The following is an 11,890-nucleotide window of genomic DNA, read 5'->3' as shown; positions in this document are numbered from 1 at the left end:
TATGCACAGCCTGAAAAGAAAATATATAGTAGTTAAAGCACATTTCTACCTTCAAAATATTGAAAAATGACCATAAATACAGCTCCCCAGATCATCTTATCTATGCACAGTACAGCTTCTGCCATTTGTTTGAAAGACAATTCTTGTTTCTGAATATGACCTAGAAGGAATAAAACACAGAATGAAGTAGTCTGACAACCTTCTAGTTTGATTCAAGATTAACAGCATGCATAGGCTCAAAAATATTCATGTGGTAGTTTTGCTTATGTTAGAGTAATTGTAGATTGACTGAAAGTGGAACAGAAATTTGGTTTATTCAATTTGTGCTGGTCAGGTAAGAGAGTATAAAAAAATATTGTATGAACTCATTCATATTTGGGGGTGGTCTTGTCTGAAATAGGACATTTTAAAAATTTAAGAGAAAATAATGCCTCTAATGTACACGCTACAATTCAGGGTTGCTCTTTTTATTTGCAGCAATGTCTTGTAAACAACTTGAACCCTTCACTCCTGAAATTTGAAACTACATCTCCAGATAACCCATAACCTCATGTTCTTGCTTAAAATCCATGCTGGCAGAGGGGAGAGTCTGAGGCTGTGAGAATCCTGCTGGGGAGAGGGCTGGCTGTTCCTGGGAGAGAGAGAGAACTCAGGTGAGATTCTTTTTCCTATTGCTTGTCAGTACAATCTCTTGCTGCTGAATCACAGGTTTTTAACAAGTAATGTGCAAGTTATGTATGGAAAAAATATGGTAGCCAAAATGCTTTCCCAATTGGTCTCTTGGATCAGGACATCAATGTGCTATGTTACAGAAGGTTAACTGGTGCCTTTCAGGTGAACATCCAAAGTTTATTTATTACCTAAGCCTCATTCCTATTAAATCATTCTATGAAATATGCACAAATGAATGAGAAAAATGATGGAATCAGATTCCTAACTGCTTGAACTAAGAATTTTTGCAATAGTTTAACACCTCCTCACTGTTTCTTATCCCAGCTATAGCTACAGATGCAAAATTTAAAATGGCCAAAGCTAAGCTGCAAATTTTTTTTTAATTATAAGCTACAAAAAGATATTATTTCCTTCTTATTCATTCACCTCTGCTACAGAAATAATTAATTTGAAAACTAAGCTAAATCTCTAAGCCAACCTGGCAAACTGACAATAGAAAAAATTGAATCGTTCCATTTGAATTATGATTGATGCTGTGTTAAGAAGGAAAAAAAAACCCCAACTTTCTTGTGATAAATTATGGTGTTTGGATCTTTAAGAGATTGAAATTCACCAGACCTGGTTCTCTAACACAGAGATGTGAGATGTTTTTCAAAAGCAAACCCCTATCTTTTGAAGCCTTTTCTTCATACCGTGTGTCTCTTAAATCAGCTAAGTTCTGAAAGCATCTTTTTTATTTGTTCCACTTCAGACCCTGTCTGGTGTACTGCTACTCTGTATACACTTGCTTGCTATATGTTTTTATCTCTGCTGAAGGGAGATAATGGCTCTGGTGGGGAAAAAGAGAATCTGTTACTAAGATGAAATGAGGAAATGGGAAAGTTATTGTGCTGAATCAAGGAAATTACCAGTATCTTTGCCCTTTCTTATCGTGTGGAGCAAAAGCTGTACAAGAGCTTTTGTCAAGAGAGGAGCTCAGCTCTCTACCATGAGTTTCCCTGGATTTAACACCAGTTAGCACGATAATGTTGGTTTTATATTCTTTGCTCATTTTCTGATGCATTCTGGAGTAGCATCACTTCTGAGACAAGCAGAGACCGTCAGACAGCCTTGTCATAGCACCCAGTAATTTTTTATCACTGGTCTTGACTTTACTGTGTTCCTGAGCCTCCTTTCTCCTGAGGGCAACACTCAATGTGCTCAAATCATTATTTAAAAATTAACATATAAAGATAGGTGATGACAATCAACCTTAAATGGGCATCTGATACTTTCTGCACATCGAATGAATGACAAAACTTCAAGATCATTCTACGGAGCACTTGTGTTGCTATTTCTTTTGGATTATACTTTTGGGCTCCTTGAAGCAGCGGATCCTGATTTTGTGTAGCTGTACAACCATTGGGGTCGATAGGTCAGTTACTGCTGCCCATCAGCCACCATCCTGTTGGCACTGTCCTACCTGTCACACACAGGTGAGACCATGGCTCTCTTTGTCACTGGGAAGAATTTCCAGGAGCCCTAGATGGGCATCATGCACAATATCCTGCATATTTCATTATTAGGCTTACTCATCCTTCTAGTAAGCGATGAAATATATGACCATACTAGCATCTTCTAGATCATACCAGTGAACACATCTACTCATACAGTAAAGGAATATCTGAACAAAGCTTTTACATGAAACCAGTGTGTTATTTCTGCCAGTTGGCGTGCATTCTATTCTGGTTTAGTGTCAAAATTAGGCTTCGAAATTCATCCAGGATGTAATGGAATGGGTGCAATAAAATCACTTGTAGGATTTTATAATGCATGTCAAGAAAAATAATAGCACTAAATGCTAAAGGCCCAATTTACTTGTCTTTAGTAGATCATCTTCCTCTTCAGTCTTTAGCTTAAAGGAATGGGAAGTGTAAGGAAATAGTAAGGGAGATCACTTTTTCAGAGGCAGAAAAAATTTTCCAAGCTACTTCTCAAGTAGTGAGCTATACAGTGAGATATTTTGAGATAAAAATAAGGCACAGTAGTCTTCCAGTTGTATCCTGATTTGATATTGCTACTCAAGAAGGTATCCCCCATATCAGCTCAACTGCTACAGCTTATGAAAATAGGTTCATCTTCTAGGTCTGCTGCAAAGAAATTGCATCTCAGAACTGCTAAACCATTTGTTATGCCAATACCATTTGGTAGGCCAGTATCTGAAAATGTATCTAAACCCTATAAAATTTTAATCCCTGGCCTTGTAGTTCCAGTGATTCTTTCTTCTTTGCAGACAGAGCTTTGTGAGTGTTTGAATTAAGTATTTCAAATTGCAAGATCAGAAATCAGTAGCTAAACTTGTCTGAAATACTTGTCAGACAGAAAGCACTTCGAAGTAGATACAAACTGAGAAGCAAAAATGATCTCTTAAGGGTGACATAAGAAATATAAGATTTTTTTTTAATGCTATGAATGAAAGGTATTTTAATTTTTTTTCAGGTTCTGAGTTTAGGGGAAAAATGCATAAAAATGAAAAAAAAAAATCAGTTTCTTACTGACTCTTTTTTATTGTATCTCTAGACTAAAACCATGATGTTACATTTGTAACCAAGTCTTTCTGAAACTCACCTCTTACACTGAATAAATGTCAGTAACAGCAAAATAAAACTGTGTCAATTAATTGAAGTATATGGAGGTAATATAATATTAGTATATTAAACTGGATATACTGATTGAAGGAAATATGCAGGCTTGGTAAATAGAGAAAATACAACATTAATATCAGAATAAAATATCAAAATAAAACAAAAGCTGCATGATTGCAATTATTCACTGGAATTATAGAAATTAAAATAATCTCATTTTCTGGTTTGGAAATTCTGCTTTTGATCAGCCTTGTGGTATGGAAGCCTTCAGTTATCTGTGTGAAAATTTGATTAATTCAAATTGACAGAAACTGGTTTATCAGCAGCTGTAAGCTCAGTGTCTCTGTCAATAACTGAGAAAGAAAAGCAAGCAAATGTCTCAAGTAATATCTGACTAAACCATTGCATTCCTGTATCATTAACAAGAAATCTAGATAATTAGTACTTGATTATTAGTGGCCATGAAAAGACTGATTGAAAGTGTGATGGTCATGAGCCTCAGTATTAAAATCAGTTTTTGTTGCAGCTTTTGTCCATTTTTCTGATCTTCTCTCTCCAATGATGACTCCAACATCATTTGAACATTAAAGAAAAAGTAAAATTATAAAGACTTCTGGCATTATCATCTGTTCAGGAAAAAAAATGTGTTCATCACACAGCAGACAGCTCTCATCTACCAACTTAGAGCTTAGAAGTATCTTCTTCTTTAGTTAATGTGGTCTCACGACTGATGCTCTGTTCAGTTACTCTGTTCTCATAGGTAGGTAAGGACCTGGTATCTGAATGAATTCCAGGAAAAGTAATTTCCAAGTAAGGAAGAGAATTTAAGATTCTACACGAAAAGGGAGTAATGACCACAATTACTGCCTCAGTAGAAACAATCATATAGGGCTTTCAAATCAGCTCTTTTATCCAATAAACCCATATTTTTACCACGTTAATTACAGCTCCACTCTCAAACATCTAATAAGGCATCGAAAATGGATAAGCCACTGATGAACTGGTGTTCTCTGTACAACATCAATAATCAGCAGGAGGTCTTTGTTGATGGAGTTCCATGTGATTTTAAGATTCTCTAAGCAAAACGGGGAGATATGCATTTCTTCAGGAAGCACACCTGTTGAATTGCTTACATTCATCTCTTGTGACTGGAAGAGTTCCCAGTTCTCTTGGTACTGCTGGATTTGTGCCATGGAAGAAAAGCACCTCATACACATGGCCTTTACTCTTGTCTGCAGAATATGGACAGGACTGAAAACAAAGAACTTTGTCACCGTGTCTCACATTCTGCTACTTCTCTCTTGGGGATCCATTTGTTCACTTTCTCACAAGTCCAGATACAAGTCACTCCCAAAGGAGGCACTGCTTTTATGAATAAGATAAAGATGACATCAGAAATAACTGTTTTGTTTTTTTTACTGTGGTGGGTAAGCTCATGGCCTGCTGGCCACCTGTAACAATGTAAAAGAAAACTCAGCTTTTCCACATTCAGATGAATGAGCAGCTTCTGTTCCATCTGCAAAGAAGCAAATGCACCAATCTCTTGAACTCCTTGGGTAGTGAATTAGTAGAAGCTAAGCCCTGATGGAGTGGCAGCCCTGGTGCTTGGCAGCAGTGTACATCGTGACCTCTGTGTTATTCAAATGTGCTTGCTGCAATTCCTATCTTTTTCTAGCAGCTTTTAGGTCTGTGGTGGCAGCTTCTTGAGTGACCTTGCTTGCTCTTTTGGCTGCCCGCACTGCTGACTGCTGTGCTGTTTGTAGCAAAGCCTGCAGTCCTGGTGACAGATTTCTAGGACAGATTTCTGATGTACTGGTTTGCCTTTCTGGGTATTTCTCTCTTTCATTCTCTCTGATTCAGAAAGGTTGAGGGGAGCACTGAATACAGGATTTTGACTAACTTCTGCTCTGCTAATGCTTTACAGAGCACAGATGTGAAGTTATTTTCATGGTACAGGAATATAGAACATTTTCTCCTTGTAGGTAAGGAGATTTCACATGGTATTTTGAAATGAAAGGCTTTTCTTAACCTGCAAGAACTCAGTCATTAAACACAACCAAGGTCATATCTGCAGAATGTGGAAAAAAGAACATTTTAGTAGAACATCTACTCACTAAGCAAAGGCAGAATAAAACTAGCAATAGCTTGTTTCAGTATGAATGTAAGTTCTAATGAAACTGGTATGTACATGTGTAACAGAATAATGTATGGAGTCCTCAGATAAACTTCTTCCACATGCACATTTATTGAACTAGAACACTTGTCTCTGTTAATACAAGAAGGGATAAATAAAGCTAAGTAGACCTCAAAATATCCATGACTTCTCCAAATAACCAGCAAGTATAACATGGAAGAAAAAGCAAGAGCAAGACTCAGTCCTCCTTCTCCCTCAGTACTGATGACTCAGGCTCGAGGGTCAGCAGTGAAGCACATTTGTAAGTTTCAGAGGTTTTTCTAGTTTTGCTCCTGGAAAGAAAATTTTAATCTGTTTCTGTTACATATAAAGCCAAAGTAGGATTTGGCTTAAAATGGCCAATAGTTAACAGGCTTGATTTAGCCATGAGTTAAGGCGGGTACTCATGTGTGTTTGCATGTGCACTGGCATAGCAGGGATAGAAGAAGATCTCTGTGCCTGTGTGACTGCAAATCGATATGTGTGGTGCTTTGTATGCTCAGCTTGCAGTTCAGAACTAGTCAAAAGTAGAAATTAATTTTATTCATTTCCTCAGACTCAAAGACTGGCTGCAGGAATCTGAGAATGCACCTATGTAATAACACGTGGACATTTAAGTCCTAGAGCATAAACTTTACCTTGGGTGTGGGCTTCAGAAGCACTTCAAAACCAGATACACAAGAACACTCTGGATTATAAAACTGTAATCATCCTTACTTCCATAAACATTAAAGATTTAATTTTAAGGAAATCCTTTGAGGAAGAAAAAAATATAAGAAATTCAAAGGTCAAATAATTCAATACTTTCATGCATTCTATTTCAAGGAAAATTTCCTTACATGTCCTTTTCTTGCTTATTTATATTTTACCAAAAGAATGTGCAGACTCGATATCATTACGTAGAATCCTTCATTAGCGGTAGGAGTTCAAGAGCCTGGCGTCAAAAAGCTGGAGTTTCTTGCAAAAGAGTTCTTTTTACATAATGACTTCCCTACCTAACAAACCTTGAACCATTTAGTATGGGAGGCATTGTCATTTTTCAGATAACAAAAATTCGTCTGCAATATTTTCTCCATAGCCGTGTAATGAGGCTTGTAGAAACATGACACACAGAAATAGAATGAATAAATCAAATCGTACGGAAAAAAAACCCTCAAGGATCTGACTAGAAATGACAAACAACAGGGAGCTCTGCAGCTCTGTTGATTGTCACTTGAAACACATTAGTTTTTCCTGCTCCTTAGGAGAATATTTTAGGGTAATGTCCTCTTGCCATTGTATTGCCAGGGCAGGCTAGGGATTCTGAAAAGAGATGTTGGAAATGTCCAAAGTTCATTTCGAGGGGTATATCGGAGAAATTGTGGAGGTTGGTTTTCCTGAGGCTTCTCCGAGGTATTTACTTTATAGTTTTGTGCCTTGCAAAATGCATTATAAATGCAAAAAAATGCTCATAGTAGACTTTCAGGATAAAGAATGCACCTCGTGAAGTTTGTGAGTGCTGGTGACTCCTCCCTAGGAAGGGGGAGGGGAATTAAAGTGTATTGATCAGGTCTGATGGCTGGTTCTTGTCTGTGGTTCATCTTTGATGCAGAGAGTTTGCCAGGACTAATGTCAGTGAGGAAGGATCAACCTTTGTTTTCAGCAGCTGTCCACAATAACTCTCTCTGTTTTAAAGAATCTGAGCTGAAATACAAGTGTCAAGCTATTTCTTCACCTATCAGAAAGGCTGGGAAAAGAGAGGGGTAGAGTGATGCTTCCATATGGTCATGGTGTGCAGCAGAGATGCTCAACTGCATTTTAAGGGGGGTGGGTTGGATGGAAATGACCCAGAGCTATGGAAGAATGAGCTCCAAGCACATCTCGATGCATTCCAGCTCTGAACATGGCAGGTTTGGCCGTGCTTCCCACACCTCTGAGTGTTGAGCTGCCTCTCCTCCAGGGAAAGGGAGCTGGCAGCTTGCTGCTGTGCCTGGCAGCTCCACAGGTCACTGGCAGCAGCAGCAGCTGGGGGAGCATTTTGTTCCATGGGCTATTTTTCCTGAGATGGCCTAACAGTTGTTTAAATATATTTATAAGTACATGGAAAAATGAGGATTTTTTATTACTGCACCAATTTCTTTGGTATTTTCATGGTTTCAATTATCATTAATGCTTCAGTATTAAGTCCAGTATTAAGTCCTGCCACTGAAGACTTTGTTTTCAGTACCATTTGATTTTATATACAAGGTCACATTCTATGAGGGGATAAGAAAATTTGCCTGCTGTTACAGCCAGTGGAAACAAAAAAATTCAACCCAAGGCTTGAGTTCTGCATGTCAGTACAGATATTCTGCCACTAGAAAACTTATTCAGGGTTTTTTTTCTGGTTTGGATGCTCAAATAACATAAAGTTGCATATACAATTGTATTTATAGTAGAATAGGCATCATTTTTCACAACTTAACCTTTTGGTCATATTTCATTTAGTCTTTTTGCTTTTAGGTAGGCTCTGAAGCTCATTTGACAAAAGAATATCAGGGCTTGTGCAGCATTGTGTAGTTTTATGGACGTGCCACTAATCTGTATTTTAATGCGTTCATTTTCTAAGCAGTAAACCCAACATTTCATATCCATAAATTTTAAACTTATAAAAAGAAATGCATTACCTTCTATTAAGCTTCCGATAATGAAAAGTAAAAAGGGAAAGTTGCTGCTCCAGATATGACAATTGCTGGAAACTGCTTTATGCAAGCAGCAAGATTCTTTATGGAAAATTGGAAAACTGAAAATGGAGCTTTTCTTTTTTTTCCTAAGGGATGAACACTAAAAAAACCCCAAACACTTTACGTGACTAATCAATCCCTGTAATGCAAAAACATACCACTTATTCTGAGTTTGTCAAACAGACTGACCATTTCATAGTGTTTACTTAACAAGGAACTTTTTATACCCTTGCAGACACAGAGGTTTTTGTCCTCTGCAACACAAACCATAAAGAATCATAACTGGATAGTGAGGGTAAAATTTGTTAGTTGTTTGACACATGGAAAATAGAGTTGTTTTATTTTGGAGTTGGAACAGAAATGATAAATTTCATATGATACCTGGAGGCTAAATCTATCAATGGAAGTAGAGAAAACCACGTTAAGGATGGAACATTATTTTTGTGTTGATTGTACACTGAGATTAGGTTTTTACAACTTTTAATTGGAGGATAGAACTTGTGTTGGGTTTTGGTGGGGGGGAAATGTTTGGGTTTGGTTTTTTGGGGAGGGGTTTTGTTGGTTGGTTGTTGTTTTTTTCCCATTTTTGCTTTGTTTTTACTTGAAGTAATGCAAGTTTAACATGTCGCATTCTGTTTATTTACTACTGGCTTAAAACTCTACATCTTTATGCTTTTCAGCCTTCATTTGTTTAGTGCTGCCTTCAGCAGCACATGTATTGTCCCTACCTAGTGTGTACATAGAAAGTTTCTTTTCCTTTCTCCTTCCTTCTTCTAAACCATCTGATCCCACTGTTCACAGTCCTTGTTTTCACTTACAGTTTTCATTTCAGTTTAAGTCAAAGTATCCCAAAATAGTTTAACAGCCTCTCTGGGTAGCACTGCCAGACACACAAGCAACAGGAAAATCTGTGATTATGACTACTTTATGATTTGCTAATATTGAAAACTTAAGGACTTGAGCATATATACATATATAAAATAAAGAATTCAGGTTTTAAGGCTTAACATGAATAAGAATATGAACATGTATAAATTTACTGTAGATGAAGCATAAACTACCACTTCTCTTTTTTCCCCTTTGAATTTCTTTTCATTTATTTTTTGCTAGCAAATTGTTTAAAAATAATGATATTATAAAGGAGAACTTGATGTTCTTTCCTAAATTAGCTTGGACATTGAGGAGTTCCTAAAAGTGTCTCTAATGTTCTTTCTATAAAGCAGTTTAATAAGATGTCATAATAAACATGTAAAATTAGATTTATTGTATCAAGAGGCAAAAATAACCTCATTATACAGAAAGCTTCAACAAACTCAAGCTTGCCTAATATATAATCCAGTAGTTTAATTCATAACCTGATTATTGCTCTTAACAAAATTCATTAGTACCTCGGAGTCCTATAAGTTGTTTTAATGATACTTGTTAAAATTAATATTTAGTCTTTAATACTGTTCAGAGTTCCCAAACTTTCAAAATGCCTCTTGTAATGGCTTTTTTAAAAAATTTGCCAGCTGTGTGAACTTCACTGCCACAAGGATACAGGGAGGCTTCACAGATGGAATATGGCCTTGCATTGATTAAATAATCACTTGTATTCTCCCGCAGTCAAAGATTGGAATACCCTGTCTAAACAACGGTGCTTCCTCTCATTCACAGGTAGGTATTCCTGCATCCATATTTATGTCATTTAATTAATCTGTGGTGGGCTGGTTTGGGCTGGGATAGGCTTGATTTTGTTCATAATTTCCAAAGCCCCATACTGCCTACTGTGAACAAAATGAACTTTGTCTCAGCCAAACCCAGCATTGGACTGATTGTCTCCAGGGAATGACACTGGAGCATAAATTCTGATTCCTCGCTGAATTTCAGGGAGTGGAAATGTTAAGCTGTAGGGAAATGAAGGTAGCAAGTGTATGCTCACTCCAGATGAGCTGTTCGCATGTGACTTGCGTCACTGCTGTTCATACACCTGAGTTTTAAAATTCCAGAACTCCTCAAGTCTAACTCTGGATAATTGTGGTTTGCTCAGCATGAAAGTTTGAGCTTAAAAGATCAGATCTTAAATACTGTCTCCTTGTTTAAAAACGGGATAAACAGTGCGGCTGCTGCTCTGCTCCTGCGGCTTCAAGTTGCAGTGGCTCCCTGCACTTCTACTTGCTCTGCTCGTTAAGAACTGCGCATCAGCCCAGCATTATCCCTTTGCCTCTGCTGTCTTTCAGGCTGGAGTGATGGTGCCCTCCAGCTGCTGAGAGCCTGTTGGGGTTCCTACCCCCTGGTGTGGGGTCCGGGGGAGGGGACCCTGGAATAGACGCATGGCCTATGGGGTCTCCCTGCTCCCTGGTCACATGTACCCTAATCCTGTTCCGCATTGGTTATTTTGTGTTCCCCTGGGTGGGGAGGACCCTGGTTGTCCCCTGATTGCTCAGTTCTTCGGCAGTCCCCCAGCCATGTGGCTGGAAACTAAAGATCTCTGAAACTTCTATCAAGAATCGGTCCCTATTTCTTTCCACAGGCCTCGCTGTCTATACATGTTGCAGAAATCCCCGTTGCAACAAATTGTGCGATTGCGGGCAACATAACGATTCCCTGGAGTCAGCGACTGTGAAATGATCAAGATTTTGAAGATCCCCAAAAATTCGTGAGTAAAGAAACTCTCTGGATCTCTCTTCTTGCTTTTGTTTTGCTGTTCCATAAACTATGGAGGAACTGTGGAAAGACTCGTGGCTCTCCAAGCTGCAAAGGGACATTTATCTTAAACTTGAAAAGATTCTTGAACAATGATATGTAAATTTTAGCTTAATTCAAGCTCAAAAAGAACTGAGACACTTCCTGGCATGGTTGTTTAAAAATTTTTTCTACATTTCTTGGGACTTGATTCTTACCAAAGACTTTTGGAAGAATGTTTGGACTCGGTTAATTTCTGAGTCAAAATACATGCCAATGGAAGAATATTTCCATGAATATTATCTAATTACAGAGACTGTTGAACAATATCAGCTGTGTCCTTGAGAAAGGAAACGTGCCTCAGGGACCGCGTGGCCTCGGCCACATGGGCCAACTGCAATGTGGGTGGCAGTGAGGCAGTTCCCACGCGTGGGTGGGCCAGCATGAGCTGTGGTATCGGCAGTGGAACGAGATGCAGCGGGAGCGGTGCGACCCGGCGGTGCCCACCTGGCCCCGCGCAGTGCACGGTGGAGCAAGCCCCGTGAACGCCCGGCTGAGAGGGGCGGCGTGTGGGCGGTGGCCGGCAGCAATGGCAGTGGAGCGGAGCCGCGCATAGCCGAAACACGCACCGGAACAGAGTCGTTCACAGGGCGTGGAGGAACCACCGCACAGAGACGTGGGCACGGTGCCAGGCAGCGGCAGTGCAGCTGTGACCAGAGGCAGCACGCAAGGAGCTGAGCGGCACGGCCCAGCCTGGTCCGTGCGGCCCCGAATGCGACCCGGAGAAGTTGAGACTCCATGGTGAGAGCATGCAGACATGGGCAGCCCTGGCAGCCCTGGCAGCTCCAGCAGGTACAACGCAGGAGCGAGCAAAAGTGAAAGTGCAAGCAGGAACACAGTGATACAAAAAACCAGCAGTGACACAGAAAAAAGAAAAAATTATCGTAGCTAAGGTTTTAGGAATAGTAAAATGGTATAATGTCAAAAAAAAATTATGGCTTTATAACGAGATGTGACAACAAGGAAGACATATTCATTCATCATACTGCCATTAT

At 39.1% G+C, this 11,890-nt stretch overlaps 1 long non-coding RNA gene across 1 annotated transcript; it reads left to right on the top strand.

Annotated features, from left to right (window-relative positions):
* Window positions 1–482: 482 nt before the first annotated feature.
* On the top strand, window positions 483–10,972 carry LOC125328242. Its single transcript, XR_007204617.1, has 3 exons — window positions 483–653; window positions 9,777–9,827; window positions 10,684–10,972. It is a non-coding gene; the product is annotated as an uncharacterized LOC125328242 (long non-coding RNA).
* The last annotated feature ends 918 nt before the right edge of the window (window positions 10,973–11,890 follow it).

The sequence above is a fragment of the Corvus hawaiiensis genome, chromosome 7 (assembly GCF_020740725.1).
Source record: "Corvus hawaiiensis isolate bCorHaw1 chromosome 7, bCorHaw1.pri.cur, whole genome shotgun sequence".
Taxonomy (NCBI): Eukaryota; Metazoa; Chordata; class Aves; order Passeriformes; family Corvidae; genus Corvus; species Corvus hawaiiensis.
This window is presented reverse-complemented; position numbering and strand designations above follow the sequence as displayed.